The sequence below is a fragment of the Bactrocera neohumeralis genome, chromosome 5 (genome assembly GCF_024586455.1).
Source record: "Bactrocera neohumeralis isolate Rockhampton chromosome 5, APGP_CSIRO_Bneo_wtdbg2-racon-allhic-juicebox.fasta_v2, whole genome shotgun sequence".
In the NCBI taxonomy this organism is placed as follows: Eukaryota; Metazoa; Arthropoda; class Insecta; order Diptera; family Tephritidae; genus Bactrocera; species Bactrocera neohumeralis.
The window spans coordinates 833,527-860,832 of record NC_065922.1 but is presented as its reverse complement, the minus strand read 5'-3'; positions in this window follow the sequence as shown (position 1 = coordinate 860,832).

Sequence of the window (27,306 nt, the reverse complement as noted above, 5' to 3'; positions counted from 1 at the left end):
TCAACACCCATTTATCATTGTCCTGCTAAGTTATGAATATTTCCCATGATTTACGAGTATGTAAATTCTCGAAACAAGGAATTGTGTGCGATACAATAAAAATTGCCAGCCGAATGATATATTTATGTGAGTTTAAGCATTTCCAACCGCAAGTGTGAATTACGATCGCTTTTGTTGCTGGTGTCGGTGTGTTTCGGATATTCTCAAGCGGCGTGTTTGCTGTTTGCGGTTCGAAATAGAAATTCGCTGCTGAATAGTTCACATCGATTCAACAGAAGCTTTTGTAGTTTTACTGCCATTTCATTTGTGGGACAGTGCAACGCAAAGCTTCACGAAAGACTCTTTCGAAACTGTGGCAATTGCTCTGATTATTCATAACCTGCGATTTCTCAAATAAAGTTTTAAAACTGAGATTATGTGTTTGGTTAAAGTTAAAAGAGTTAAAGGCACATATTAGATAATGTCCCATCCTTAAGTTTGACATGCCACATCAGCAAATCAAACTGATATACAGGTAGACCATGGAGCATAATGGGCAACGGGTAAAATCTCTAAGAAGGTCATTTCATCTAAAGATTCTGGATATAACTATATGGTGCCACGATTCCAGATAGTCAATTCATTAATTTTTTCGACATTGAGAATTCTTATGTTGGACCTTATGCTATACAGGGTTTGTCCGGAAAGTAATAGAACTGAGTTGATTTAAAGAAATTTATTGAACCAAACGTTACAATTCTTTAATAACTTTCAAAACTGGCTCCTTCTGCGTCGATGCAGGTCTGCCAACGCGATTTTCAAGCAATCAAGGCGTCATGGAAGGTATTCTCCGGAATAACCTTGAGAGTCGGGGTGTATGCTGCTTGGATCCCCACTGTCGTTTCAAAATGCTTGCCTTTCATACTCATACTCAAAGATCCATGACTTGTCATCTGTGATTATGTTATTCAAAAATTGGCGTACACGTTCAAATTTTCTTGGTCAGTGAGCACTTCTGGGACCACCTTGCGCATGTTCAAGTGCTCCGTCACAATGTCATGAACCACAGATTTTGATAAGTATAACATCTGGGCAATTAAACTTAGGCGACTGTCTGAGTTTAAAACATTGCGCACATGAGTCACATTGTCGGTGTTTCTCGAAGTCGCAGATCTCCCTGAACGGCCTTCATCAGCGACCTCTTCCCGGCGCTCCAAAAAGACCTGGTGCCACCGAAACACATCACTTCTTGCTAAAGTCACATCTGGGTAAGCCTGCTTGGTCATATCAAACTTCTCTGTCGCAGATTTACCGAGTTTCAAACAGAACTTAATCGCGTACCTTTGCTTTGACGAACGCTGCATGTTCGTCTTGCACCACTCACAGAAGCACGTCGAGCGGAAAGGTTTGTCTTGACTCTCCAAGTGCTCGGAGACAACTGACCAGCTACTCGTTCTTTAGCTGGGAACGCCCTCTACCGACTTCAGTCGGTGTGCGCACGCTCCGAAGTACAGTCGCAGCGGAAGAAAATCAGTCCTATTACTTTCCAAACTCTGTTTGTGTTTCTAAGTTTTAAGGTTATTTGGAATAGACTGCCGTTATTCATAATGAGTGCAGAATCATTATGAATAACGGCAGTCCTTAGCCTGCCGAAATGTTTAGATGTTTCCCTTATTTTCACTCGCCATCTAGTAGTACTTAGAGCAGCAATACCATTATGTTTGTAGTCGGAAATACTTCCGAAGCCTTCACCACTTTACTAGTGTCATCGTTTAATTATTACCAAACTGTTGTGCTCTGTTATGAAATTTCGAATTCGGATTGAGATGTCGGCAGAGTTGTCTTCCGATGATAATTATATGTTGAGTTTCGACACAGAAAGCTGATGAACATTTTAGATTTTAAATAAATCATTTGTGCTTAAGTAACAGCTAATTTTTGTTTTGAATTGTTTTGAATATTCAGTTATTTGTCCAAAGAAGAATAATAAGAAACAAGAAATTATTTTTTGTGAAAAAATATGAAATTGGATTGGGATTTCGACCAGTTCCAATAGGTGCTCCGACTCGCTAGCGGTGAAATTCGGGGTTCTTTTGTTGTTTTCATCCATTTTCGATATAACTTTCCTCGCAAATTTATGTATTGCCTGTTATAATTTAAATATTTCAAACATATTTCTATGGATGACATTTGTAAAATTTACATTATGTTGCAATTAAGCATTGGCTGTGAAACGCAAACGACTACTCAGTCGCAACAATGCTAAGCTAAGATTTTATTTGGGCACAGTATGGACTTTGAAACCGGGCATTAGTAAATTGGCATACGAGAGACATCTTGCCTTCAGGAGTGAATATTACGCACAACATAATAGTTACATAGATTAAGAGCTCTTGGAATCGTCAATATACTATATATGTATAGTGTAATTAAAATGGATATAGATTTGTAAACATTACACACTAGCCATCATCCATATATGTACATATATGTATGTAAATAAAAATATGTTTCAGAGAAAAGTTTTGGGCTTCCGCTGAGAATGTGAAAACTTTCCCCAATAAATAACTTTCAATAAGAGCGATTTAGTGGCTTCGTATAAGCAGTGGAAGCTCCGCCAATAAACCTTTTATCGGCCAATTTTAAATACACTGAATATTTACTTAAAAAGTACTTCTGAGTTATGAAAGTATCAATATCCGTATTTTGGCTGTCCTCGTGGTTCGAAATATATAGGTACAAAACTTTTACTTGCAACTTCGGTCGATTTGCGATTGCATCATTTTGTTCTGGTCGCCCCCACAAGCATTCGCATTCGGACAGTTGGACTTCTTCTTTCCTTGTTATTGCTTTTTGTGCTTTGTTGTTGCTCCTCAGTGACTGCTGAGTTGTGCACTTGGCTCACGTTGTCCTTCCCGCTGTAGAGCGATTTTCTGGCAGGTGGCTTGGCTTTTGGAATGGATTTTCGCCCGGCTGCACAGTCTCACTCGGCACTTGTCAGTATTTCATGCCATTGCGCACTCGATTAGGATTGTTGTTGCATTCCTGAAATCTGTTATTCTTTTATGCATTCCTAAGCGCTGCATTTATTTTGCTTCCATTCGGGTCTTTTGATCAACGTTGAATGTGATTGTGGCTGGAAATCGTTCTAAACTTGCGAAACTCTCGGCATTTAGTTACACAAAATATTATTCAAATCGGCAAAAACTGATACCAATGTAAACACCTGTCATAAATGACGTCATTAATTCACACATCAATGGCAAATTGAGCCTCTGCCATCAAATTATAATGAAGTGTCATTATTGCACTTCTCTTACCATTGTTGTTATATTTCTCGGGATATTTGTGAATGTTTTAATTGTTCTGCTTTATTTTATTTGTATCCAGTAGACTCCCTTTTGGCCCTGTCGTCGCTGTTTGGACAAATTCAATTTGGGTCAACGAGGTATTTAAATAAATTTGTAGCTCGGTTTTAAATATGTCATCCTGTCGTGGCATCTCCTTACCAATTAGCTCCTGGTTCCCTTTCCATCCACTTTTCAACTGATTACTAAAGCCTCTATTTGTCACCATCGCTGCCTTTTTGCTGTTCCCCTGTTTTCATTTTGTTGTTTTTTTGTTAATGTTGTAGTTGTTTTTGCTATAACGACGCAGGATGTTATCGTTTTGAATTGACTGCATCCGGTCCAGTGCGTTTATTGCGCAAATAAATTATGTCTCGCAAATTTGACTGGTCAGTTGGCCATTGGTTGTTGTTTTTGTGTGGCCATTAAAGTCTACACAGAATGTGACCGACCAGTGGAGGCCCACAGCCAACAGCGAATCAAGTAAAAAAGTGAAAATTAATAAAATTTCAACAACAACAAAAACAAATTAATACTTTTATTTAGTAAAAATGATCCCGAACACGGATTCTTTAATAAAAGCAATTTGAATGCGGACTGGCTTTAGTTATTTTCCGCCTTGGATTCTTGATTCGAAGCGAATGAGCGGCGGTGTGGGTGCCGTTGTACTTTGCATTGTTCATGTCGTCATGAGTAATGAACTATTTTTGTTTGTTGCCACAGAAGACACCTCTTGCAGCTTTCTATTCCCAATTTTTCGTAAGCTGCAGTGAGCGCGGCGCTCTCTTACGGTAAAATCAAGCGTTTTCGAAAGTAATATGTGGAGACTGTGAATAGCTTTGTGATTGAGACTATGCAAAGCTTTCTAAATCTACCAAAGAAAGCTTTGCGCTTTCTAATAAACTTACTAAAGCCTTTGCATTTGAGCTTTTATCCCAAACTTCATTAAGCCCAAAAATCTTTTGCTTATTCTCTTTTATAGGTGGCGTTATAAAAGTTAATGATATTAAAAAAAAGACTAATCTTCAAGTACAAGGTGGGTTCCAAAGCAAACAGAACTTTTTGAATCTAATGCCCCCTGGTGACGATATCTATGTATATGTATGTAGACTTGTGCTATCTTTATCGATTGTCCATTGAGAATTTCATGACATTTCATAGATTGGAAGTGAAGTTATTGCGTTTTAAGTGTCAGTTTGTTTGCGTTATCGGTTTAAAAATGAGCTTCGAACAAAGAGCCAACATTACGTTTGGTTTTAAAATTGGTAAAATTTTTACAGAACCGTTTTGACGATGATTGTCTATCCCGCAGCACGAGTGGTTTTAACGTTTTCAAAGTGGTCGTGAGGACATAAATGACGATGACTTGTGGGCCAATCAAAATCCGTCATCACCGGAAATTCCATCGAAACTGTGCGTGAATTCATGGAAATGGGATTGAACATCTCCAAAACATCGATTTATCGCATTTTGACCGAACATTTGGGCTTACGAAAGGTGTGTGCACGGTTTGTTCCGCACAAATTGACTGACGACCAAAAATTGCTTAGAATCCAATATGCGATTCGACACTTGTGACCGATTATTTGACCAAAAATCACATTCTAAGCATTAACCACTCTCAATTTTCACCTGATATGGCACCGTGCGACTTATTTCTTTTCGGAAAAATACATTTGGTCATGAAAGGAAAGCGTTATGCAGACGTAGAGGCCATTCAAAAGGCTTGCTCCGGCTTACTGGCGGTCATAGAGGCCAACGAGCTAAAACACTCGTTCGACATGCTTTTGAACCGTGCAAAAAGCTGTATTGAAGCAGAAGGAGACTATTTTGAATAAAATAAATTCATTTCACCGAAAAAACCTTTTGTTCTGTTTTAAGTTTGTATTAAGTTTGTAACACTTAGAAGGAAGCGTCGGAGACCCTATAGAGTATATATATAAATGATCAGTATGCTGAGCTGAGTAGATTTAGCCCTGTCCGTCTATCCGCCCGTCCGTCTGTCTGTATATATACCAATTAATCCCTCAGTTTTTCAGATATCGCTTTATCGATATCGGACCACTATAACATATACATAGCTGCCATACAAACTGAACGATCGGAATCAAATTCTTGTATGGAAAACTTTCACATTTGACAAAATATATTCACGAAATTTGGTATATGTTATTTTCTAAGATAAAAATGTAATTTACGAAGAAATTGTTCAGATCGGCTTACTAAAGCATATAGCTGCTATACAAACTGAACGATCGGAATCTAGTGCTGGTATGGAAAACTTTTGCATTTGACAAGACATATTCACGAAATTTTGTTTACTTTGGAACACACCTTGTGTATTGTCATTTGTGTATATGTAGGTATCTGCTTCTATTTAAACATATTTACTATATACATGATTTGATCTTGTTTAATGCCAATTTTAGGTTCAAATGAAGTCTGTTGGAATGATTTGTAATGTTATCTTATTTAACTTTTCGTTTGTGTCTCAGCCAGTTTTAGAGCATCTTCGACTTATCATTTAATCTTTTCACTTAACTAACTCAATCAGTTGTTTTCGACTAAACGATCAATTGTGGCATTTTTTCTCTCTCGAACTCTATTAGATTGACTTCGGCCGCCGCACGATTCGTCTTTATAAAGTAAGATTATGTAAGGTCTCTTCCGAATTTCGCAGTTCATGAATTCGCCAACATAATGGCTGTCTTTAATTTAATTTATACAAACTTTTCAATTATTCCTTCGATTGCCATTTCCAATTAGCCGGGCCGAGAATTCGCGAGTATTCGGCCAGCAAAGATGTTAACTGAATTTCGGCTGCGCACATGCGACCACTAACTTATCCATGTACCCACACACATACACACATACACATATACATATATCTGTATAAGTCCTCACATGCATTTTTTAAATTCGAGCCGGCAATTAGCCAAACGTTTAATTGCTCTGACATTTCAGTTAATTTAAAATAAAATGTTCCGCCGAGTGACGGCATAACATCTTTATGCTCGTGGAAGCGAAAAAGCAGCAAATCTCATTAGCCGACAGAGAACTGAACGATTGTGAAAATTATATAAAAGTCAAGAGGACTTTCACGGAATTGAGTTATGCATCGAAATGGACTCGTCCCAAAAGCGGCAACAAGGAGCGGGTTGCTCTGCGGGGCGGGTCGATAAGTAATATGAAGTGGATGTGTTGAAGTGATGGGTCCGCAACCAGTGCAATGCATTGCTGCCACTTCAATGGAATTAACGAATTAAGAGTAATCAGAGTCGCGCGCGCCAATGCCGCACACATCATTTTCTGGAATGCGAGAGCAGCCGATACAGCGATGCAACGGCATTGCTGCAATGGCTGCGCAACATGTCCATTTCCCTTTTCTGTCGCATTCAATCTGCTCGCATTTGTCCACCATGGCCAGCAGGTCAACCGGCCGTCAACTCCGGTGAGTGGTGGGGGCAAGGCGCCATGAAGCGATGCAGCATCACAAACATGAGAACAGCAACAATATCAGCAGCTGCAATGCACAGCTGTCACACAACATCAGCAATGACATGCGAAGCTCCCCGGCAAAGCCACGCCTTGGCCGATATGACGGTGTGGACCCTCAATACTGACAGAATTTCAAATGGAAAAACATAATTTTCCATCCGAATAACCTCGTACACATTAAAAGCAGCAATCAAATTAAAGAAAAATCACGGATGAACCTGGGCATGTGCCATTTTCTTGGCGTTCAGATGACCACTACCGGAAATCACCGAATACAACTGCATTGCAAGATGCCGTCACATTGAATTCCTTTTCTAATTTCGAGTTTTATTTCGCAGAACGCAAAAACATTTTGACATAAAAGAGTTTTTCTAGTTCAAGCTCCTTCTTTGGGGCTTCTTGGTGTCCGATATCTGCACCTTATGCTCCGATATTCGAATATTCAGGGAAAAATCACGGGACACGTCAATGCTCCGCTTTTGGAATGATGGAATATTGTGCAGTATTCTTTTGCATGTGTGTGTGTGAGCACGTGTGTGACTACAAAGACACCCAGCAAAATTATTTCTCGATTGATTATGCAAATCAATTCACAAGTTTCTTTTGTTGTGCTCATCATAATTGTCAACAGATATGGATAAATATCTTTTGCGTGCAACAATACATGCCGTGCCCCCACCACCTCGCTCTCCTGCAGCACATTGAACAAACATATGAATGATGTATTGCCATTTTTCTGTTTTTCTTTCGCCGATATCCCCCTCCCCCTCCCCCTCCGCCTTCACTTCGCCTTCGTCTGCGCCTTGGACTCGACTTTTGCTGCTGCGTTTGCTGTCGTTGTTGCCACGAATGTTGCATATAATTTATCACTTGGCTGGTGTGAGGTTTCAACCTCATTTCCTTGGCATGTGCACACATGCAACACATGCTACACACACACACACCGTACACATACTCGACGCATTTGTGAACACAATGAGGATATTAGACACTTGTGTATTGATGTGTCGGTGTGTGTTCGGTGGTCGTTATTGTTGGCAGCGACATTTTTTATTGTCAACCTTTTGCATCATTCTTCGATTCTCGATTTGTCGCAAAGCGGCACTCACACACGCACACACTCACACACATCGGAACACATCAGTTGGTGTTTCACACATTAATTTGTGATAAAAATATGCTTTGTGCTCCGACACGGGCGAGTTGCTGAATAGTTTTGTTTGCTGTGTTGGGGGGTGGGTGCTTGTGCGGCGGTGTTGCGTGTCAGAAAAATATACACAAATCCATCATTCATTAAAATATTCAACCGCCGTGGTGCGGTCCGAGCGGCTCACTTATGCGCGACGCTGATAAGCGCAGATGTCGATTGAATAGGCAAGTTGTCGAACGAGTGTGTGCGCGTGTGCCTCTAAATATGGATGGATATGGTGCGAATGAGCTTTTGTCTGTCTGCCAATGTCGAGGTTTCGGTAGAGGGTGGCAATTAATTTCTAATGCAGTTGTTGCACATTGCGTTGCTGACACTCACACTTATGTACTCCTCTCCAAAGCTGCATTTAAGGAAAAGTTTTAAATTTGAGTGGCGTAATATAATTTTGGTCCAATTAAAATCGCCGGAGACGGAAAATTTCCATGTTGGCACTTAACTGTAATAAACGAATATCGATGTGGAGAAAATGTGTGCTCTCAGTTTATCGTGAGATTTTCCATATGTGATCAATCCACGTCGTTTATTGTAAATCACTTCATGAATAACTCTGCTTGGTTGTAATCTCAAACCAGATTTCCATCTGTTCGACCGTGCAATCGATACCTTGAGTAAAAAGTAAGCTATATCGATAAAATTGCGTTCAAATTCGATCAGAACAGATGTTTTTGTTATTGCCGTCGACAATGTGCAAAAGAATGAACTCGGATTATAACCCCGTCCACTCCCCATACAATTCTTTTGTGAAAAACCGCAGACACTAAATTTTACACTAGAGATGGCTCGAGATCACCCAACCTACTCTACCAATTTTCACCAAATTCTGTAAGTAACATTTTGAAAATTGTCGAAATCGGGTCAGTCTCCAGTTACCGAATATGTCACCTCAGTGCATAAACCTGATTTTTGGATTATTGAAATTGAAGGATAATCTTTTCCTGATAATAGTCTGCCTTTGGGCTAATGGAAGGTAAAAGGCACTTGCCAAACCCTTGTTCCCATATAACAAATGTAAAAATGTTTGAACTTTCGGTTAACATTATACCATATATACGGTTCAACATGTGGGATATCTTAAGGAAAAAGAAGGAGCCTCTATTTATAATAACATTGTACCCTTAATGGATAATATCGGGTCAAGACTCACCCCTAGCCGCTGAATACGTAATATACATAAGCCTTTCCAACTTCCTGCTGAATTTATATTGAATATATTGGTCAACACCTTAAATGTCTTAGCAAAATTAAGTGAACAAATAATATTGGTTATACTACACACTATACATTATAGGAAAATTGGAAGCCTTAATTATGGGAAGTTTTAGTATAACAGTTGATAAATGAACTACCCCAAAATTCACTTGCAAAGTGTGTTTGTGTGACTAAGCCAGGAGAGCATTTCGTTACGTAAGAGAACCACCCTTACCATCTGCAGAGAGTATTCGAGTCGATGAATTCGACCACATCCACGAATGTATAAAATGTACTCACATATATTAACAGTGAGAGAAATCTGCGTTCCACCCACTCAGAACGCAAGGATGGTTGTGCAACATTCCTTACCCTTAGGGCCATGCAAAGGAAAAATAAGTATTCGCTGCTGTATTTTTATTATCTAAGCACATTTTCCTGCGAATAACTCTCGAACAGTTTTATGTTCCTTTGCGGAATTTTATGCTTCAAACTTCGAAGCATTTCGACGCCTTTATATTTGCCGATGCCACGAGGCATATGATTTCGTGAGGCTGCTGCAGTTGAGATGAAATTTTCATGACTACCGATTGCGAGCATTGGTCGTCCACACTCAGGGCGATGCATTGCTCGTGTTGTTGTAGTCAAAAGTACTTAAGGTTACAGCAGTAATTGCATATTATGCACTAAAATCCTTACAAATTGGCGAAATTGTTTGAGCGACTTTGCTTAATGGAGCCTTAAAACAGCGACAACAACAACACAAGCGCATACAATGCTTCACACTTCGATAACAAAATGTGGAACGACTGAGCTTAAATGAAATTGAAATGTATTTATAATTTTGCTGGGGTTTGGTCCGTGATTTCTATGGCTAGTGGCATTTTTACTTCTTTTTATTAAAACCTTCTTTGAAATTTTTACATTGCTATTCAAAGAACAACTTTGAAAACCCCACCAACCGCTTTTCTTGCGGCATTTGTTGGTCTTAAGTCTCAAAAATTTTAGGTAGCGGGAACGCCAATTAATGTAAGGGGGTCATCCCGTATGACGGGATCTTGAGTATTCATAGAAAGTGCCGCTAAAGATATTTCCGAATTACTGGAGTAAGAAATTAAGGTTTTTTTTTTAGCTTGTGGCCGACACACCTGAATTTTCAAACGTGTTTTTCTTGAAACTACATGTATGGTAGACTCACATGTAACTATTTCCCGAACTAAGATTTTGAGAAAAAAATTTATATATATATACACTATATATAACTTATACACTGACCTATACCGTATTCGGTATTAAATTTCTTAGAAAAACCAAAGTTGTTATGCGCAGTCATTATACAAAATCAGCCGGATGTTCGAAAATCCTGATAATGGTTATATGGGGCTAGGTCAAGTTTGTGCCCAGTTGTATCCATTTTAGGCACAATGATATATTGTTATGAGTAAAGTATGTGCTGAAATTTTCATTGAGATAACTCAAATATTGGTTGATATATCCAGTATAAAGTCATCAGGAAGTTCGAAAATCTTTATATTTAGCACATGGGAGCTCAAGGAAGTATTGACCGATTCAAGCCAATTTTGATACACAGAATTACTACTGCCAGTAAAGGATTCTCTCTAAATTTCAATTGTATATCTCACACATTGACCAATATTTTCTGACAAAAGCCACCTAAAGATACCGGGGTCCACGTATTCGATACCTAGGGTCTTGAACACTTTTGATTGGATTTGGACAATTTTTGGTCAAAAGCTGGTATGCTTTAAGGAAATTATTACTGCAAAATTTTATTCCGTTATATTAATTACTTCTTGATTTGTATACTGTGATATAAGAATGTGATAATAATGCTACGAATTAAGTCGAAATCGGTTGGGTGTCCCGAGATAGGGAATTTCACCAAAAAGAGGGCGGTGCCACGCCCATCGTGCAAGTTTCATAATATTTTATTGCGATTGAATTGTTGCGCTTTTAGTAGTTTTGAACAGTACCGTTATATGGGGAGTGAGCGGGGTTATCGTCCGATTTAATAAATTTTCACACCGTCGGTAGGAGTTCTTATAATATTGGAGCTTAGATTGAATTTGGTTGTTGTAGCTTAAGTGGTTTTGGAGATATGCACATTAAATTAGGAGCCCACGCACACTTTTTCAAAAGTTTTTATCCACAGGTGCCTACTACGATCTCCTGGGCCAAATTACAGTTTTATATCTTAATTTAGTGCTTAGTTATGGCACTTTATAGGTTTTCGACGATTGTGGGCGTGACAGTGGCCCATCCACGAACTCGATTTTTTTTTTGTATCGAGGAACCTGCATACCAAGTATCATTAAGATATCTTAATTTTTACTCAAGTTACAGCTTGCACGGACGAACAGAGAGACAGTCACCCGGATTTCAACTCCATAACTCTATATCCATTTCGATTAGTTTTAGGTGTTACGTACAACCACTAAGTGAACAAAACTATAATACTCTATATCAACAGGTTGCAAGAGTACAATAAATTGACAACATTTGTAAAAGATCCTAGTTTCGGCGATTGCTCTTGCAATTAACAAAATAGTTTTACTTAAGAAAATAAAAAACCACTGTAAAAAACTTGAAAAATTTATAGTAAAAATTTGGATGCCCTGCGTTTTTTTTAGTTCACTATAAAATAGCCGAAAAGAACATCCGTCGCTCAGGCTGACCCACTTGAAGCTTCATTCACAACACAGTTCACTGTCTTCGAAACATTGGACGGTTACTACCCGTCGTTTGAAATAGTAAATTTCAGTCGGCAAAACCTTTTTTACAATCCACGCCATCTTATGGCAATTAATCTATTAGTTTCTGAGATATTGCGAAAATGTTCCTTGAGATCAATTCATGGGCAAATATTTTTATTGACATTGCCTTGGACATATTTTCTTTTGCTGAATATACATACAAGTGTATATGGATAGATATTCTTGAAGTAGCTTAGAAGATTGAACCCACGGAGATCCAAGATTTTAGTCAGATTGTCAAGGGGCCGAAAAAATAACTCAATAGTCGGGGTTGAGTTATAATGCCATACAACTTGCATTTCTAGTAAGATATACTTATAAATTCGTTGTCCCCTTTGGAGGAAGAGTTGTGTGCCTTCTTCTGTAAGCGCCTCTCCGGCATACACTAGCAACAATTGGAAAGATTATCTTGCTGATAAATGCCAGCCTTCTGTGTCTCCTCACACTTTGTGGCGTCGTTTCGTATCTGTTTTGTGGCGCGTTCGCCTGGCATTTTTCTGCGCTTTGTGTGCTTTGCCATGTGAAATATTTGACAATGCGACAAAGCGCCTTGCGCTCGCTTTCATAAATTTCTGGCAAGTTTCGAATATTTACACGTTTCAATTTGTTGAGCTTTTTGTTTTTGGCAAAAATGCGTTGACAGGTGAATAACCCGCGGTGACAAGAACAGACACTACTAAGCACATACCCATATATCTCCATAAGGGATGTGTGTTATTGCATCCCTGCAGTAAAACCCACTAGTAGGAAGCCGAACTGGTATTTTTAGGCCTTGGTGTCGCACGCAATGACAAATGCCAGATTTTGTTTAGAAGTACACCAGCTTCACACTAGTTTAAAATAGAAAAATTCTACTTTGTTATGGAAACTGTGGGTATTGGTGCCCCAGGGTCGCCCAATTTAACCTTATGAAGCCAAAATAAATCCATAATAGATATTGCTCGGTGAATTAACAAGAAACTTATCAAAGCCATTATTATAATATACTATATAACTCACTCATCTCGGTACATCGTCCTACAATTGTTATAAATCTGATCTGTTTCGACAGATTCGATTTCAGCCGGCAAATTTTAGCAGTAAAATTGTAATTATTTTCCCTGATAAGATTGGTGCAGGAGTGTTTTGGTCGGGCAACTGGTTGTGTAACTGTAACTGAGCTCTGCCATATTGGGTGTGTGCTAAAACATTCTCTGCTGCTCTTGTAACCGCATAAGACAGGAAATACATTATGAAGTATGAAACATTAATCAAACTCCTCTGGAAATTCACCTAACCTGTATAAGCGTGTGTAACTTTCACTAAAATGTTTAATTATTTCACATGAAAGTGCTTAACAGAGTCAGAGACCGAGTTTCACAAATAAGGATTTACACTTTATTTACTTCATAAGTCGGCAAACAAAAGTTCTCATTTATTTAAAGAGTTTAGAGTTTAGTGGTGGGGAAAACCAAAACAAATTTTGGAAATTTTGACATTGAAAAGGAAATTACACAGAATTGCAGATATGAAAAAAGCCGTGAAGGGCGGTTATGGCATAGTCTCTCTTGCCAACCGACTTCAAAAATACACAGTTTCGAGAAAAGCGCGTTTAAAGGCGGCGCGCTTAGCCTAGCTAGCCTCTAGCGCACAAGTTCTCAAGGCTGTCTCCGAAACTATTACTAGGTCAACTTGAAAATTTAGGACAATATTCTAGAAGAATTTAAAAAGACAATAAAAAAATATATTTTTTTGAAACCCGTAAACCCATGTAACCCTCTAAACGAATATGTAGGTTTGAAGCCTCGAATGGTGTTTAGATAACTTTAATCCATCGCTTGCATAGTCGAAAGACCCCACAGAGTTCAAATTCGTTAAGCATGTCGAGTAACGGGTACGGTCGAAATGAAAAGTTTAGGCTGTTGCAAACAAACTCGAAGTCAGTGGTTTCAAGTCAGACGTGTGAATGATATTTTAATGAAAATAAACCTTGCGTTCGGTTATTATATATTTTTTGGCAATGGTTTCCTCAGAACTTAGTTCATACCAAGAAAGAAATAAAGAAATACTGAGTTTAGCTTTTAGCTCTTTGATGTCACAGCGGTTGCGATTCTCCGGCTAATCCCCCTTTCGAATGTCCGGACTACAGCACAGGCTCCTTTAACCAATTGTTGCCTCTTTGTTCTTTCTCCCGTTTCCCCTCCCTTTTTTCGTTCTGTAAATGGAGGGTAGAGATGAAACCGCAGAAAAGGATTTAAATTCCTGTTACGAAGAGCACTTTTCGCTTTGGTTGGCCACACAAGCCGACGGATGAAATTCTCCAAAGCAACCGCGGATGTGGTTGCGCGCCCAAACATAGTTTATCCAGGTGCAACCCTTCCTCATGACTGCCTCCGTGCCTCCTGCAGCATTATGTTGATAATTTTTAATGAGCACACTAAAGAGTGAAAACTTAGCGTGTTAATGAAATTGAAAATGTTCCCGCATTTATTTAACATCGACACACTTTCGTCTCTGATGTTATTATTGTTTTTGTTTCTGAAGGAACATAAGCGAAGGCAGTCGAAAACTGAAAGTCTGTAGACAATCACATTAGACTAACGATGTTTTTGGAAAAGTACTAATTGCGAAACCGCAACAGCCGACGCACACAAGCCGAGGCACACATGCGTGAATGCCGATTACCCATACACACACGCTCAGACGCAGGCACACGCTCACGTGCAGGCGAATAGTTCGCTCGTGCTTATGTAAATGTCTCAAGTCGGCTTTTGCGACGTCTCCACATGTACACGCATAGCCACGTGTGTGTGTGTGGTGGTAAGGTGACAAGTGCGGGGGTCGCTGTGCTGCGGATATTGGGAATGCAGTGGAAGTGTTAAAAACAATGGAAATTATTTTATTATACTTATTGTGTCTTCCACGCCGACTATGCGTTGAGGAATTCTAATTGAAATTCCACTGCGACAGCGGCAACTGACTCGCTGTCACGTCTCTCCCCATTTGAATGAAAGACCGTTATTCGAATAGTGACTAATGGGGGTGTGCATAGCTCGGTTAAAGCGATGGGGCCCACAGGCTGTGCGGAAAGGGAGCAGACCAATGTGTTAAAGGCAACAAGTAAAGAAAAGAAAAGTACACGCACCCAGTATCGACTTTTCATGTACTCTTTAGAGTAAATCGATAGACTCTTTGGAAAAACTTCATTTATTAATACTTCACTTTTATCTTGGTGACTAAGCGACATTTCCTTTCATTTTTTGGGGACTGAAGTAGATAAGTGTCTTGAAAGACTGAAAGAATTGTGCCTCCACTATCACCTTGTAGCAGAAGAAAGCAGAGGATAAGGCTTTGTAACTTTAAAAACCTTGCTTTATTCCAAGAGTGCTTCGAAAGAAAAGAGTCAGTTTTCCTCCTCTTTTTATAGTATTTATTTCCCGTTAGCTTCATTACTGAACACATACCATATAACCTAGAATACAATTCAAAATAAAATGCCTTCAAAAATGTGTTGTCTTCAATGCTTTCATAGGCTTCTAGAACGTAGCCAAGCAAAGGTACGATTTTCTGTTATGGAGACCTGTAGCAGTGGGGTAAACAAAAATCAATGTGTGTATAAAGCCCCTGTTCAACAATTTCCGACCCTCGATGTGCTGCACTGCGATCGCATTTATTGCTATGATTCGACGAAGCTTTCCAGTTACGGTTTCTGAACCTTTCATTCAATTTTCTACGGTCTTTGATGAGGTAACGGGTTTAAATTAGGAATCATTGGACACATGGTTTGATGAGTCGGAAGAGTTCTACAAAAGTCAGCCTTTTTTGTTTCGAAAACGAAACTTCCGTATAGAAATATCCCAATATGCTTCTACTTTATGGTGATTCGGGATTAAAGACTCCGCGCAGAAGCGCGAGGCATTTGCTTGGTGAATGGGAATAATTTTGTAACGAAATGAACGACATTACCGATTATGCTGGCACATATGGACTTTTATGTAGTCGATTTTACTATCTGCTTCCCCCTCCATTTTTGCTTTTCATTTTGCTTATGAAATTTCTATTTTAATGTTGCTGCTCAAGTGTCTTGCGGTGCTTGGATTTGGAATTTTATGACATGAGCTCATACATTTATGGCATATGTGCTGATTTTGGCTTGTATTGTTCTCTGTTTTGTGGTCTATTTATTTTTATGCGATTTGTCGAAATTTTTTTTCATTCTTTCTATTTATTTTTATTTGTCGTTTTTTCATTCACACGCGAGCTCACTGCTCCAGCATCGGCGTGTTCACACTAAAAGCACTAAAAATTTGCATTTAAGCAATAACAAGCATATGCTTCCACTCGGATGGCTCGGTACAGAGGCCCATTACTGCGCTGCCATCTAAATACACACGAGCTCATGCCGACTGCACATGAACCCATATTAAGTAAGTATGTATGGAAAGTAAACTTAGTTGCGGAATTTCGCTTTTTCGGCGTTAATGAATTGAATGGCTCATGAATTCGGCAACTTTATGATACTAGAGCATAGCGACTCGTTATTCCCGTTATAACGGTCACGCTCACTGCAGCGCCTGCAACGGCGAAGCCAGCACCACCTCCAACGGCAGTGGCAGCAATTACGATTCCCCAAGGACATTTTACAGCCACGTTTGACATTTCATTATGTTAAAACTCACTAAACGGCAAATATGTAAAACAACACGCCGCATAATCGTAAAGACATCGTTTTTCATTCTCGCTCGTTTCTTTCGACACTCACTCGCACTTTTTCTGCTGAAAACGTGCGGTGTTGTTGTATTTGTTGCATTTGGTGTAGTATTTTTGCGGTGTTGGGCGAAGAATGTCCTCGCCGCACCTTTGTCACATATTTTGCTGTAACCATTTGCGGCACTCGGAGCGATAAAGCGCAAGCACTGGCGTTTGAGCGCTTGTGTGTGTGTGTGTGGTTGAGGAGCGGTTGACTGTTAGTTCAATAATATCAAATTGCAATTTTCCCTTTACCATTTATTGCTTCGCATTTGCTGTTGTTGTTTGCTGTTTGCTTTCAGAACTCTCCTGCCACCGAGAGGCAAGGGTAGGTGGGTGGCGAGTGTCCTCAGTGTCCCGTATCAGCAGTAACAGCATTAGGAAAATCAAAACGATCTCATTATTTTTCGAAAAGATATCATATTTTTCGCTCTTATGACTCTGTTATGCTGTTATTGCGCCGCACCCCGTGTTGTCATAAACAATATGTGTGCGTGCCTCCGCGCTGGCTGGCTGGCTTCCCCGGAGGCGTGTGTAAGTGATCGGCTACAAGCGTAGTGCGTTGTGCGATGTGCTCCACAGCCTCACACACAAACCCACACATCTAGAAATTGCGCTGGATGGCTACATAAACACAACTCACACATTCATGCCGTTGCCAGTGGCGGAAACTTGAGACCAGTGAACGGTGGGCTGACGTCAAACTGGTTGTTGCATTCTAGAATTATTAAGAAACGCTAACTTTTTAGCCACTCTCAAATAAAATACCGACTTATAGGTGAACGTACGCACACACATACGCACATCTGTCAATTCGGGAGTTCGGCTTGGAAAAGAGCTAAGAAGATGACGAGGTAGGGAAATCCGAGAAATGGACCAGCGCGACCGATGAAAGCGATTGCTGAGCGCCAACCAAGCGAAAGCCAACAACTTTGCATCGATGATTGCTTCACTGGTTTACACTGAGGATTATTATTGTAAGGAGAAGATGAGACACTGCCACATTTTTCTTATTCGGACCAACGAATGAAGCTGCTCGCTACTCTTTCTCCGCTGTTGCTAGTTCCCAGCTCACCTGGAATACCTCAACGGCATCCGCGAACTCGGTGGATTTCAAATTTGACATTGTTTTGGTGCTGGAGCTATAGCATAAAGGTGCTTAATTTTTGCAGTGTAGTCGAACACGCGGTGATGTCGATTCTGCCGAACATTGACAATGAAATTTCCATAATCTAATATTGCGCAGTTATAAGCCTTCAAATGACGCCCCTGGGGAGTTCGACTCCAGCAGTCCACTTACCGCCAGCAACCAGTCTGCAACAATAACTATTTGTCTCTGCTACCTCTACTGTTGCCGGCAATCGACGTCGTCTTTGTCATTTATTACCCGCCGGTGTGGCAACTCTCAGCTTGTAATGCACACTTCATGACGCGTGTGTTCTTCTACGAGTATCTTCCGCTTCGGTCGTAGGTGCGGGAGTAGGTGAGTGGGCGTAGGTGTGCATGTGTCATTTGGTATATTTGCTGTCACATGAGGAAACTTGTAGCTTTTCGCACTGACGTTTTGCGGCAAGGCGTGAAATAAGAATTTTCGTATTCTGCAGCCGTTCCGTTCCCTTCCACTTCCCGCTTTTCGTTGGCCGTATGCGCTGTTTGCGTTGTTGTTGTTGGCTTGGGATCGCTTTTGGATGTGAATGGAAATCTGAATTAAATCAACATGACGCTCTCCAGACGTATGCATTGGGAATTCTCGGCGCTTTCAGGCAGCGCCTTAACTTTGCTGCGAACGCAACAGCGCGCAGACTGTCTTGCCGCACTGCGGCTGCCACAACCACAATCAACGGCGCGTATCGCCGAGCGCAGTAGTTTCCAGCGCTCGGATATTTGTGAAGGCATGTGTGTGTGGCCCGTGTGGCAAGTTGTTTGTCAATGGACTATTTTGATTTTGCGTAAACGTGTGTCTGCCTCAATCTGTTGCGGCTATGTGTGCTGGATGATGGTGTGTGCGTGGCAGTGGCATGCAATTCGCCACAGCCTCTTTTACATATGTGTGGGAGGAGGAACAACGCAACGGGGGTGGATGTGTCAGCGGAGGGGTATGCAAACCACTTCTTCAATTCCTGTTGGACCGGGTAATCACATGAAAGCCAGTGTGGGATACGCACGTCAGGCAGTCAGTCATCATCGAACAGTAGTCGCGGCGTGATGGACGCCACAACTGAAGTGAATGGTAAAGGGCCTCCCCTCTCTGTGCAGACGCAAATTTATGCAGGCAAAAGTCTATTAGATTTCTAATTTGTTTATATACATCTGTTCAAAGAAAAAATAGTAATATGATTATTCAAATAGTTTCTTTTATTTGTTTTCTTATTCGAGCTTGGCACCGCCTGTAGCGAAAGTGATCCGTTACAGTAGCTACACCCATCTTGAAAGTGAGTGGGATGCTGTCGAACCCTGAAGTTCTTTATTAATTCCTAATTGGCAACCACGGAGAAACATTTTTGGTTTCAATGTTTAACGTTGCCATATTTATTAAAATCATTAATATATTCAGCTTTCCACACAAACACATCTAATTAAAACCACCAAATACAGGTGTCGACGAGCACCCACATGTGGGCCCCAAATAAATTGCATAATCTACAAACAAATGCAGAAGTAGATATAAGTTAGGGCGATCCTTTCAAACCGTTGGTATTGGTGGTAGCTGAGCCCACCGAGAGAAGTTGTAAGCTGGATCTAGTTTCTCCTGCTTGTTGTATGTTGTTACGCAATTATAAGCGTATTTGAAGGACATCAGCTTGCAAGTAGAGTAAGATTTCTTCAATTATGACCACAAAGCAATTGCAAGCGGATCTGGAGGAGCATGTTTGTTCTTATATTTGCTGTCACCTGTGTGACCCATATGTATAATGTGTTGTTCATTATTTTTGCTTTACCTATAGTAAAACTCATCTGGATGGAACCCAAAGAACTTACACGTTCTCTCTTTTTTAAGGCTTTAAAAAGTTTAAATATTCTCCTTTTTTAAAACATCGTTTTGTTTATTTACAGCACTCACGTATCCATATTGCCTTAGAATTTGATTAGACGGCTTTGAGCGATCGACATTCAGTATGACAAAGCTTTAAGTGATTTTGTTATAAACTCAACAATTATAACATTTAGTCCTCAGAGATTTCGTCTTCCGTATTTCCGTGTAAGCAAGTTTGGTCACTTCTTACACATTTTGAAGTGACAAAATTGAGATAAATTGTCGAAACCAATTGAATCGTCGATTTTTAAGACGCACCCTAATATACATACGTACATACTTGTTGTAGGAAAAGTCCTAATTGCGCTCGTTGCTTTTTAAGTGCGCCGAGAAGCTCTAAAGTTAATGAATAGCAAAATTATGTTGATGACTGCCGACAGCTCATTTCTTATGGGCCGCGCTGCCAAAAACCATAGCGGATTGAAAGGTAATTTTTGGAAAACGCCTGCCACTCCTGCACCGCCAGCAATATTAATTGCATTCGAAAACTCCACTTATAAATCAATTACGAACTTGAAGTGCGGAAAGATGAGCTAGAGGCAACGGGGGACGCTGCGACGCTGTGCCGTGCACCTGCTGGGCTGGCGAGGAATTAACGAGGCGAGCTCCCATGTTGCTGAGCCGCCGAGCTGCTAAGCTGCCGAGCTGTGTTAAGCATTACCCAAGAATGCGGGTTGAAAGCGATGGAGGACACACAAGTGTATATAGAAATATTCGGCTTTCGATTGATTGTTTGTGTGTGTGGGTGTGTTTACATGTGTACATAAATTTCATTTTACATTCAATTAATTTAATTTCAACACCATTAAGTAGTCGAGTTGGAATCATTGGCAACACTGCCTATGTTGCCGGCAGCGCCCAGCGCAATCCTAAATCTAACTTTTTCACACCAACAAAATAGGCACTAAAACTTAGAAGGCACCGAATCGATTCGCATAGCCACACACAAAAGAACTAATTGATTTATGTCTGTATATATGAACCAGAGTAAATATTATGTATGTGTGCTGCAAAGCTAAGTGTGTGAAGAGGAAGAACAATGGCAACAATTGCTACAACATCTGGAAGGCATTATTCTCTCAATACGGAAAGGCGAGTTAATATAATTAGAGAAGAATAAAGTTTGGAATTTTAATTAAGGTATAGCTCCACTCACACACACACACACACAGCTGGAGGTAAATAAAGCAAACTCCTCCGCACGTGTGCGGGGCAAATCCGTGCTTTGGTTGACGTTAGAGTAGACTTGTTAGATACACATCGGGAATTGTGGTTTTCATGCAGGCCATGGACTTGTCATTATTAGTGAAACACTATTCAAATGAACAAAATCTTAAATTAAGGAAGAACAAAGTGAGCATCTAGGTATTTTGGACTTTGACTATTTTCTACACTCGGCTCCAATTCAGTATTATACAAAATTTTCTGCCAGAAATACAATTGAAGATTGGACTTTGAATACAAAAGGCATCCCAGGAACACATTCTCCATTGGAATCTTTTCCTCACGGAGTGAAAGTCTGCGGTTAACTTGAGCTCACCGAAAATCATATTGAATCCATATTGTATCCACTTGGAGGGAGATTTGGTGATACCGTTATTCATAAGAACTTTTGATTTTGTCTACTTTCACACTCAACTTGAAAAAGGCACAAAAACATTAAACAATTTTGGAATTAGTAAACCGAATTGCGCTGAAAAATGCTCCATACGCTCGTCATTTGTGGCTTTGGCGGCCGCAGCTTCAGAACAATGCACAGCTTCTTTGCAGGTGGTATGCTGGCGAAAGGCTTCAAATGCCAACAATACAATTACACAGATATACACCGTTTGCTGCCTATGCGTCTAACATTCCCAGTAGAGTGTCCGTTTTCGTTGTGAACGGACCGGCTCTTCATTAGGTCTCGGCTAGTGCGGCAGTGGAATTGTATTTTCCCACTCTAGTCTCGACGCACTGCAATCCCATTCGATGGGTTCATTGTTTGCGGACAATGAAATTGAATGGAAATGCGCTCCGTCGCGTGATTCGCATATTCCGACCAGTTTGGTGGGGGTCAAAATTGGCAAAATCGCATTTTCTTTTTTCTCCTTTCGTTGGTGGGGAGGCTTGTAACATCAACGTCTCTAGTTTTGGCGTGTGCCATGAGAGATCGGCGGAGTTTGCTGTATGGACGGTCAAATGAATTTCATGGTATTTCGAGTTGCTCGTAGCATTTAAAGCCATTTTATTGGCTGTGATGGAAACTATAGAAGTAATTTGTATTGGCTTTTTTAATTAAACATTACCACACTCGGCGCGGGTCGAAGTTGAAGTGGCGATTAGGCGGAATGTTTCCGATTGTGGCCTAGATTAACTATACGATGGTTCCCATATCAAATAAGTACGTACTGAGATACATCGATTATATTTCGAGAGATGCCCCGTATATCTTATTCAACTCCGAGCCAGGCAGCCTATATGTTACGGATCTTATTGGTAGATGTACGTAAAGCATTTGCCTTGTGTTGCTCTTATCAATGCTCTGTCGCATAATTTGTCATTTGTCACTTTTAAAGTGGCTGCCATAATTGCAAACAGGCGGTGAGTTGGTGGGTCCGTGTTGGTGACTACATAGGTCAACTCAAGGTGCTCGTATCCAAGGGAACCGTTGAAATAACGCCGGCATTGTAAACAGTGATGGCGCAGATAATCTCCTTGATGCATACTTTAAGGCGCGTCTAATGACATTTTTTATTTAAATAAATGCGCGCCATTTTCTACTTGGACCAGCAGCGGCTTCCTCTGCCTAAGGATATTCACAAGTGATTGTGCGAGTGTGTGCGTGAGTCAGCTCGCGTTTCAAATTTCGTTGTCGCTGTGGCATTGCAATAGTTGGGAGGTTGCTTGTTTTCGTTATCATAACAAATCCATACTTTTCCTCTTATGAATTTATAATTTGGCCGAAACGGCTTCTCGTTCTCGTTCACTCGTTGAGGGCTCGACGATGCTGGCTGCCGTTCAGGACTCGCATTGTCTTTGCTTCTTCGAATTTATTCTTTAAGCTCCAAAGCAGAATTGTTGCTTGTTTGGGACATTTTGCTTTTGTTTCGCTGCGTGCCTGACAATGCAGCGATTACCGACTAAGCCTATAAAGTTTTTCAACTTCGCCCATTCCAGGGCTGAGTTTTTTCTACGCCTGCTGCAGTGATTACAAATAGCTCCGGCATTTCTTTCAACCTCACTGCGCAGCCCTGCCAATGCCCTGCCGTTGGCCTTAAACTAGCATTTAAATGCATTGAATGCTTTATACGACAAACACACACACACGCACTTAGAATACTTAGGCTGGAATATGTATAACGAAGTGCGCGCGATGGAACGACAGGGCTTCTTCATTGTTTTCGTATGCTGGCAACGTTCTGGTGATGAGCACATTTAACTGATCCTAAATGGTTTTTTAACGGCACATTTAATCCATAAATATGCTTGCGAGGTCGCTGCTCGTGCCTCCAGTATCGTTCGTATTCCGCGTTCGGCTTCGCGTTCTTCGCGTAATTCAGTTGCGAAGGTCTTCGGGACCGCGCACCGCAGACGGCGTTGAGTTGAACTGCCAAGCATATGTGGAATCGGTATTTGTCTTCATTTGAGCTTGAGCTTTAACGGCTGTTTTAAACAAAGTTGGCCTTTATGAGTTTTATTGTGAGCATACTTTCCGCTGCTTGCAACTTTGCACATCCCAACTGCATAACTTCGTAATGGGCTGAGCTCATATTTGAGCCATAAACTTTTGAATAGAAATGAAGCCTGTGAAAAAATAGACATTGCCTATTTTATATAAACACATTTGCTTGAGCCAAATGGTTGATAATCGACTGGTTTTCCGACGGCAGCCAGAGCACTAGTCTGTTTAAAATGACATTAAATATATTTATTATATGAAAGCACTAAAATTGCTGTGATTTTGAATATATAATCATCGATAATTTAGAAACAGACGAATCGAATAAACAGCGAAAGGCATTAAAGAGTTGAAAAGGGTTGCTAGTCCCGTATTAACATCGTAAGGGTCTGACGGTTCTGTTGTGTCGGCTGAGGGGTGCTAATTACTCACCACGGTCATGAGGACTATACCGAAATTGCTCAATCTTAGTTCGAGAAGATGGTTGAGCTTTTGGCGTCAATTCTTTGAAAGCTACACTCACAGCCATCACTAAAAACAAATACCGAGGACTAGGGAAACTTTTCTAAATATATATTGGAATTTTCCTTCATTAAGCATTATGCCCTAGGTATCTAAAGCTGATTGAGAAGACATTACCATTACCAAGTTTCGCTTTTTGGGCGTTGCATAGACTGCTAAGAAAAGGTTTAAACTTCTCTGAACATGAACACAATCTCTCTTTGATCCCAGACATCGGACTACTGAAGCAAAACTTTACGGGATCTCTACTTTTCAAAAGCCTAGGCGCAAGCTTGTCTATAAGTAGTGGTGGAGGTCAGATAGGAATGGAAAGGGATGTGGCTAACTGCGATTGTAAGTGATGCGTGGAGACGCAACAGCTGTGGCGAGCAAAGAAGCGTAAATGACCAAAGCACTTAGGGCGAATTTCAACATTTCCACACACAATTTGCCTGTGTATGTGGTTTGATGAGGGCATTAGGTACACACATGTGTGTATGTGTATGTGTTGGATATCATGTAATTCGGAATAAGTATATTTACATGTGTGGGATGTAGCGCATTCAAATTAGTGCAAGTGCCGCAAGGGTGTTGTGTGTGTATAGATAAGAAGGAATATCTAAACACTCTGTCCCTACTCCCACCCAAGGTGCTTTCCATTTCTTCGCTTCTTCGCGTCATGTGCCTGCTGTGCATTTGTCGCCCATTTGTCGAGTGCTTTTTCATTTCACGCTTAAATTAAGACATTTGCCACAATCGATGTCCCATCTATGTGCCGCATGGCGGTTCAATAGCTCTAGGAAGTCGTTGCTGCTTTCTTTATTTGCTTCTACTCGCACTTATGGAACGAAGGATGTTCGTATTTGCGAAATGGTATTTTGGCGGCATTATATGAGGCGAAGAAACCGCAGTGGGTCCGAAGGGGTAGCCAGCCGGTAATGGTGAAATATGGTGGAAGTAAATTTGCGCTTAAGTGCATTTAATTTATTGGCAGCGGTGCCCAAACGAGTGCGGTCCTTGGAATACTTTTTGTCTCATAAGTCATAATAGAAACTGAATTGAAAAACTCTGCCTAACATACCGGAGTTCGAAAGTAATTTTCGCTTATTTACAGTAATTGGCGGCATGTCGATTACTTTCTCGGGGTAATCGGGGCTTGCAATGAAAGTTTAATTGTGAAATGTGGCGCAAACGGGAGTTCTGCGCACCCTGCTGCCACACACCAACACCCGCACACACACACACCCGACCGCCTCTATTGTTGTGGTGCTCTATAAACACCGCAACAGCGGACCGACGCCAATCTGAGCATTAAGCCTGACCGTTCGACAGGAGGACGCAGAAGAACGCAGGAGAATCGATACTGCAAAACCAACAGAGTAAAAGGAAGCGAGCAAACGATCTCGTATGTTGTCTGATAGTTTGTGTTGTCGTGGAACGTGCTGCAGCAAATGTTTGCCGAGCTTAACTTGAGTGTTAAACACAAGCAGCTGTCGCGTTGTCTGGCCGCCCGCCTGTTCGTGCGGTTTCTTCCATGCTCCGGCGTCGGCCGCCTTGTCGCTAGTTGTGGTGTGGCAATTTGGCGTGGCATGTTGCACGCAGTAAGTTCTTCCGTAACGGCCTTCTCTTACACACTCGCACACACACACATCCGCGCACATTCATTGGCAATTGGACGACATTCTTTATTGTAGCCAGCAACAACAACGAGGCAAACAGGGTCTGTGCAGAATGGTGGAATGGCTGCTTGTTGGCCAGTTGGGCGATTTCCTTCCGATATATTTTCGCTTTCGACAAAGTGCTCGCCGTCGCCATTGTTTTTGCTGCAGCTTTCAGCCGTATTAGTTCGACAAGTGCTCTTGCTTGTTGCTTTTTTTGTAAGCTGCGCCGCACCAAAGTTTACTTAAAAGCAATTTGAGTTATCGAGCCGTTGCCATGTTTATGGATTTTTTATCCCCACACCAACGCGGCACATCATACCCTGGCTGTGCGGCTCCAAAGCCGCAGACTTTACAGCCTTCGTCCTTGTTGTTTCCTTTTTGGAGTTGTTGCGCCAAAAGCTGTGAACTTTTAACTGCATTAAAAAAGCCGGGTGCTGCGTTGTCTTAACCTCGAAACGGCTGGTTTGACAAATTTCGCTATAAATAAGAAAATAGTGGCTTTCGCCACATTTCCTTGCACTCTCGCATTCTCATTTCAAGTCAAGTTTGCTTTGGCCCTATGTGTTTCCATTCGGCGTTTGTCAGTCGCTCGCGTCGCGGCGTTCTTGTGCTCGCCACAACTTGCCGTGCAACACAATCAAGTACAGTTAATGGAAAGCATCTCGGGCATTTCTGCAAATAGAAAATTGATAATTAATTATTAATGCAATGCTCGATTTCATTCATGCTTCCCTGATCATTGACTCTCGACTATCGACTCTCATCGAGTGCTTGTGGATGATTGCCTCGTTGCTGTTTGTATTATTTATTTACATTTGGTATTCGATTTTAATTTAATTTTGATGTTATACACTTGGCTCAGTTGTATCAACACGTCCTTAATATTCTTAACAGGTTTCGCAAAGAATATTTGTTGATTACTTCCATTATTAAAAGCGCCACAGAATGCAGAGAAGGCGCCGAGATTTGTGATTTGAAATTACGAAAATTCCTTTGACACATGCAATTACTTAGGCCAACAGGATAGGCATCAGCCTGGCGCAACGCAATTCGAAATTCAACATGGTCCGGAGCTGGGCATTCATGGCTTTCTCAGCATTCGTCTTATCAACGCTTGAGTATCTCTTGCATTTTTAAATTAAGTGCGTGTGTGTATGTGTGTGGTCTTCGTGTTCGACCTTATCGGCTTTCAATTAAATTTGCTGAGATCAATTTAGGCTGCCGCTGTGGCAAGTACTTTCACTGCTCGAGTAGTCAGCAAGTGCGTAAATGCGACCTCGGTGTGTGCTTGGCTGGCTTGGCTGTGATGCTTTGTTTGCCCACCTAATTGGTTGATATTAATTCATTTATAATTAAGATGTAACAATTGAATAGTTCGAGGTGGTCGTGCTCTGGGGGGCGGCGGGGAGCTCATGGGCGCCGGGAAGTGGCAGAAGGTGAGCGGGCTCATGCAGTCGGAATCGGATTTCCATTCCGAGAAACTATTAGTAACCGCAACATTCCTAAGATGCATTTGAAGATTTGCTCTGGTATCGCAATGAAGTGAGAGCACACTCGCATATGCGGCTTGTAGCTTATGCACATGTGTGAGAGTGTGCATTAATAATGCCGGAGCAGTAGCCGTAAGTAATCAAGTGCGTAGTTCTGTGGAAAATGAAATTCACATTTCCTTTTAATTTACTTAAGTTGAAGATATCTCTCAAAGATAGCTGGAGCACTCGTACGTAT